Here is a 7,099-nt window from a genome sequence, read left to right as displayed (position 1 = left end):
AAACCCACCAGCCACTCCTCAGAAGGAAGGTTGGGCAATCTACTTCTGTAGTGATACTGCCTTGGAAACCCAAGGAGGGGTTGCTATGAGTAACATCTGACTTGATGGCAGTGGGTGGGCCCTAAAAAGGATTTCTTCATATCAAAAAGGTTTTAGAATTAACTTTAATAAATTATATGTTAAAAGTACAGAAGGAGAGGCCTTTATATTTTTATTATATAATTCTGAAGAGAAGAAATAATAGCGAGTTTTAGCTCTAAATGTTTAAAAATTTTCAAATTTACACTATGCCACCAGAGGTCCTTATTAACATAGTTTATATGTGTATATTACATCTATAGAGAGATAAATAATATTAATTTATCCTGGATACATTATATAGAAGGGTTCTTTCTGTCAACTCTTCCAGAGTGTCAAAAATTATTTGTTGGGACTGATTATTTTTAAATCCCAATTGACAACACAGGAAATAATTTTTAGAATTTTCCTGGTGATATACAATAGGAAATAATTTTTAGAATTTTCCTGGTGATATACAACCTTAATTAAAATAAAATAAATCCAGCCAGATGACATACAATTAAAGATAAAGTCACATCGGAAAAATAATAACATAAAAACATAATTATCTTGAATACATTCAGTTGTGCAAACAAATTTTCTATCAATAATCTCCTTTAAGAGGCAGAAAAATCAATTATTCAAAACTGATAATATATTAGCTACCACTTCTTTAAGAGCTATTATTTGGTTCCATTATATAGCAATTAATATTTACTCATGTTTGATATAAATTAATTTTAAACTAGGATAACTAATGATTGCTGTTGTTTTTGTTATGTGCCATTGAGTCAGACCCGACTCATAGCAACCCTTCCGTGGGTTTCCAAGGCAGTATCACTATGGTAGTAGATTGCCCAACCTTCCTTCTGAGGAGTGGCTGGTGGGTTTGAACCACCAGCCTTCTAGTAGGCAGTCAAGTGCCTTAGGCACTACGCTACCAGAGCTCCTTAACTAATGATTATAAAATATATCTAAAATACACTTTGTAATAAGATTTGGACCTAGATACCCTAAAATTTACTGCAAAATATCAAACTTTACAATATCAAAAAATTATTTCATCCATAGGATGAATAATAGGATATAAGTAATAAAATCTATACTCTTTGTTTAAGAGCAATGTTTGCTCAATTTAAAAGAAAAGGAACTCCTCAAGCCTAAGAGAACAAATGGATTTTTTAAATGTCAGATAGAGGTTTAATTAAATAGCTTAAGCATTCTTTACTTAAAGGTCAGAGTACTGATCTTCATAGATTTCTTTAAGGCTTAGAAATGTTTAACCATCACTGTCAACATGACATTTTCCAAACATATCTCTTGAAATCATTTATAAAGTTTCAAAATCTTTCAGCAAAATGGAGCATTATGGTCCCCAAAGAAGTTTTCAGGCAAACTTCATCAAGTCACCAAACCATTAGAAAAAACCTACCCACTGCCATCAAGTCAATTCTGACTAATAGTGACCCTATTGGGCAGAGCAGAACTGCCTCATGGGGTTTCCAAGGCTGTAAATCTTTACAGAAGCCGACTGCCTCATCTTTCTCCCACGGAATGGTTTGACCTTTTGATTAGCAGGCAAATGCCTTAACCACTATACCACTTGGAGCTCCTTTATAAGAGAAAAACCCCAAAACCAAGCCCAATGCCATCAATTTGATTCTGACTCACAGTGACGCCCACTGGGTTCCCAAGACTGTAAATCTTTACAGAAGTAGATTGTCTCCAGTGGAGTAGCTGGTGGGTCTGAATAGAGATTTTCTGGTTAGCAGCCACATGCCTTACCCATTACACCACCAGAGCTCCTTTTATTAGAGAAAAGTACCTGTTAAATAAACAGACTGGTAATTCTTGGTAAGCAACTGAAACTAAATGATGAAAAAGTCAAATTTAAGAATTTAGATTGAAATATGTATGAATAATCCAAACCAAATGGGTAACATCAATTGCTACTCTAGTGCCTATAGTGGACACACACTTAAACTATTTCAGGACACCTTCTATATGTGACCTAAACAAAGTCCACTGAATATGCCTGTGACAGTGTACATAGTGATTATTCATATAATGAACCAGAAAATTCAGCATTACAAAATCATGTTCCATTGTGCCTTCGTTTGATTTCTTCCTAAGTCTTTGGGGTAATAGGAGAATCTATAGAATAGAAATAAACTAGAGAGCAGTTGTAACTAATTTTAATTGCTAATTTAATTACACATGAATTTGTAAATGTTCCACTATTCTTGTGCGCTTTGTCTATTCCTGAATGATGATCTCCTTTAAGTCTTTTCTTCTCTCTCTAGATTAATAATATATCCTCCAATGTGCTCCCAACAGTATCATGTGCTTCTTAGCATGGAGTTTTCCACACTTTAATATTTCTTTTTAGTTCATATTTTACCAGAGGCCCAGGTGCTCCAGGACAGACACTATGCCATTCGTATTTGTGTGCCAATACCTACTACAATGTCAAGACTGAGCAGAGCCTCAATAAAATTTAAATAAATATGTAGATGAACAAATATATGAATCTGAAACAACTTCTCAGCTCTATGGAGGCAGGAATATATTTTGAATAATTGACCCACCCAATTCAAATATCAAACTAAAATTATTTATAGTAGTGTCTGAGGTATTTGACTGTTAACCAGAAGGCTGGTGGTTCAAACCCACCAGCCATTCTTCAGAAGGAAGACTGGGCAATCTACTTCTGTAGAGATACCACCTCAGAAATCCAAGAAGGGGTCACTATGAGTCAAATCGAATCAACGGCAGTGAGTTGTTTCTTTTTTTAATACAAAGAGGCTTATGATCTGAAATTTCCCAAATAAAGATTGAGCTTTACACACATACATTTAGAAAATTACTTAGTTAAAGTAATCCATTATTACCAGGTTTTTAAAATGACTTTAAACCAGGCATTCAAAATCAACCTTGATATGCTCAAAGCAAAGTTTCTCAACCTTGGCACTGACATATTACACCAGATAATCCTTTACTGTAGGTAGCTGCCTTGTGCATTATGGGATGATCGGTAATATCCCTAGCCTCTACCCCAGTAGTGATAACCCTAAATGTCTCCATACATTGCAAAATGTTTCCTGGAGGGAACAGTGAGATAAGGAATTGACCCAATTTAGAGCCACTGATCTAAGGGAACAGACTTCTGGTAAAATGGAGTAAAATGCATATAGCTTTCCACAGGTTAGAAAGAAATGCATCACATATCAGAGATGCATTAACAGTTTAATAATGTTAGCTGGTAATGGCTCAATGCTGGGAAAACTACATTTTATGATTCAAAGAATATATTTTACAGGCTAATACCCAATTCAGTAGTTTGCAACATAAAATTATTTTCTCTGAATTTCAGGATTATTGACTTAAAAAATTCTATTGAGATACTGAATTCTATGACTAAAACTCTACTGAAATATTAGTATTTGAAAAACAAAAATTCCCCTAGCCCCAATCAAATAGCTAAAGTAGAGCAAGATGTTTTTAAAAAATGCATACAAGAACTAATTAGATTTATAAAAATATTACAACTCATGGACTAAAAGAAGTTAACAACATTTGCTGTTTCCTCAGCTTGGATTGTTTTTCCATTTAATCTTCACAAGGCCGGCTCTTTGTTATTATTCAAGTCTCAAGTAAAATGTCTTCTTTAGAGACACCTTCACTGAACTTATACACCCTATCTAAACTTACCCCCTATATCAACTTTATCCAGTTCCATTTTCTACACAATAATTATTATCTAAAATCACTTTGTTTCTTGTCAAACCCTACCTCTGGCCTGACCTTCATCTGACAGGGAAGGATGAAGCCCACAGATGGCTTTAGCAAGATGAGCTTCAAGGGCAAGAGAGAGTGGAACACAGGGCAACAAACTCTCCCTCATGACAGGGCCCAGAAAGTAGCACCAGAGCCAGGTTCAAAAACAGTGCAATAGCCATGACAACCAGGGGGAAACTTAATCCTACTATGCCTCAAACCCCGGCCCCAAAACAAAACAAACAAACAAACAACAACAACAAAATGAGTACTTAAGAAAGCAGAGAAGCTAAGAGAAAATCTCCACCTGGAGTATTGACTGGAAAGTTGGAGGCTTCAGCAATGATTGATTTTACTTGAACAGGAGACACTGTAAGTTGGAATGATAAGATTTCTGTTCTTGTAAATAATGAAATAAAAGTGAACTTCTTTGACTTGGGCTTTCAACTGAATAACAGAGTAAGGGAAGGAGAGATTCCTTTCTAATTCATATAAATATTTCAAAATTCAGAATTATTTGGATTAGAGACAGGAAATATTATTAAATTGGGTTGTATGCTTAAGTTTTAACTGGAAAGCAATAATAAGAAATACAAATTATCCCAAAGGATTTCTAAACAATGTTGTATTACTTAAGCTTAACAGAATTGATATTTCTATTAAAAACTATCTCTTGAACTGGTATGGTAGAAAGAGGACTAGGTTGTAGGCTACTCATCTTTAAAATGTGACAATTCACCCACAAAAGTCCTTATTTTCTATAAAGGAGTATTTTTGGTACACATACTTGAAATGTACATGTACGCTTCACCAGCTAACATGAATGAATGTCAGTGTACAAGGATATAGAGTATACTGCTATTTGGAGAAGGAGATCATGCTGAGTAAAGCAACGGGTCAGTGAAAAAAGGGAAGACCCACAACAACATGGATTGACACAGTGGCTGCAATAATGGGCTGGGGTATAGCAACGACTATGAGGCTAGCACAGGACCAGGCAATGATTTATTCTGTTGTACAGAGGGTCACCATGAGTAACCGACTAGACAGCACCTAATAACAATAACAATATTTGGATTGAGGTGTAAGTGTGAAGAGACAGTATTTAACACTGATTTTGAGCAAGTGCTTAAGGTGTTTGGGGTTAAATGGAGCCTCTTCTCTATTTCTGTATCTGCTAAGTAAGAGTAATCAAAAAAACATTTATTGAGTAAATACCATGTGTCAGATGTGGTTCCCTGGGTTGTTGGAAGCATACAATTAGACCAGGTGTTGCAGCATCCTATGTAAATTATAAAGCGTTACATAAATGCTTGTGTTACTAGTATGTGTTACTAGTGATAAGTTTCAAAATGAAATCATGTATGTTCCAGTGCTAAGTAAATACTGGCTTTTCCCATTCTTCACATTCCCACTAGGGTCAGAAAGTCTATTAGTTTAAGAATCAATTTTAAGAGATATAGCTCAGTACTTTTTGTGAAGAACCAATTTTGCTCCATATCAGGAAGTGGAAAAGTTTCCTTCTGTTGTACACAGAGTTGCTAGTAGCTGAAACTGACTCAAGGGCAACTAACAACAACATCAGAGGTTCTTAAACTGAAGTCCATGGCCCAATCACAGACACTCAAAGGACCAGTACACATAATTCAGGAGTCAATCTTGGACATCTTTTTCCTCCAATTGTGTCAAATTTATAGGAGCCCTGGTGTTGCAGTGGCTAAGGGTTTGGCTGCTAACAGAAAGGTCAGCAGTTGAAACTCACCAGCTATTATGTGCTAGAAAGATGTGGCAGTCTGCTTCCATAAATATTTGCAGCTTTGAAACTGACTCGACAGCTACAGACTTGGCTTTTTTGGTTTTCTGTGAAATTTAGTACACCCTTCCATTATAAATGAATGTAATAAACAAGACAAATAATAACAGTTCCTGTGACTTCCTCGTGAATAGAAATACATATTTTATATCACATTACAGCTGGTGACAAACATATTAAAACATCCTTTAGTTTCATCATTATTTTGAAATTATAGTATTTTTTAGACCCACAAAATTTTTTTTTATAACTTGTATAGGCATGTAGACCGGTAATGTTGACAGCCTTCATACTGATCTCTTTAAAAAATAAAATTTTACATTAAATCACTCATATTTAAATAGTCTTGGTATTTATTTCTTTAATAAAAAAGTACATATATTATTACACTATATCACAAATTTTTATATTTTGATACCTGTATTTCATTATAATTTGTTTCCTTTGTAAGACTATTTATCTTATTTTCTTTTAGAAGATATCCACAGACTTCACCAAATTTCCAAGGGGGTTGTCAGCACAAAATATATTAACTATTGCAGAGAACTGTGCTTCAGTTTTATTAGGGCTACATAACTGACACAGCAACTTGATACTGAAATGCCACAAGCTGACTTTGTTGCTCAGATCCACACCTGAGATCTTCAAATGATGTTTACCTCTTCTTAGACTTAACTTATAGGAGGTTGTGAAGTTCACCAAGTATTTTTTAACAAAAATTTACTGAGTGAATGTTTACAATGCACCAGGCACTATACCAAAGAAATAGTGATGTGTCAAATACGATCCATAACTTCATGCAGTTAGCAATCTAGAGAGTTTAATAGGATATTATATCAATGGCTACATAAATAACTCTAAAATAACAATTGTGATAACAGGATACAGGAGGATAAAGATTTTAAAAGGGTAAGGAGGGGAAAGAAAAGGGAAAACTTAAGATCTAACCTAAGAGGTTAAAAGAGAAGGGTTCACTGAACAGCAATGCTAAAAGGAGATCTGAAGACCACATAAAAGAGTAGGAGTCGGCCAAGTGAAAACCTGGGTAAGGGAGGTGTAGGGAACAGCATGGGCACAAACCCTAGTGCAGAGGAGCATTTGGTCTCTTAGAGAAAATGTATAGTGAGGCAAAGTGCATCAACTGTGGGAAGAATGATGCAGAATGACACTAAAAAGACAGGCAGGAACCAGAGTAGGCAAGTCCTTAAGAGTTTGGTAAAGAGTTTTGAACTTTATCCTAAGAGTAATGGGAGGCTCCAGTTCCTTTTCTGACCAGTTAATTCATTTCTTAAAAATGCTGCAAGTTAGTAGCAGCAACCAACCCACAATACTTACTACCTACCATACCTTGGTGATGTTTACTTGTGTTTTATTGACTATACAAAGGCATTTGATTGTGTGGATCATGACAAATTATGGATAACATTGAGAAGAATGGGAATTCCCGAG

At 35.2% G+C, this 7,099-nt stretch overlaps 1 protein-coding gene across 1 annotated transcript in view; it reads right to left on the bottom strand.

Annotated features, from left to right (window-relative positions):
• Positions 1-7,099, bottom strand: part of ME1 (malic enzyme 1) — a 231,625-nt gene that overhangs the window by 184,755 nt on the left and 39,771 nt on the right. The window lies entirely within an intron of this gene.

The sequence above is a fragment of the Orycteropus afer genome, unplaced genomic scaffold (genome assembly GCF_000298275.1).
Source record: "Orycteropus afer afer isolate SDZICR_OR568_19922 unplaced genomic scaffold, OryAfe1.0 scaffold00011, whole genome shotgun sequence".
NCBI classification, from domain to species: domain Eukaryota; kingdom Metazoa; phylum Chordata; class Mammalia; order Tubulidentata; family Orycteropodidae; genus Orycteropus; species Orycteropus afer.
Note: the sequence above shows the minus strand (reverse complement) of the source record. Positions and strands in the feature narration are given on the sequence as shown.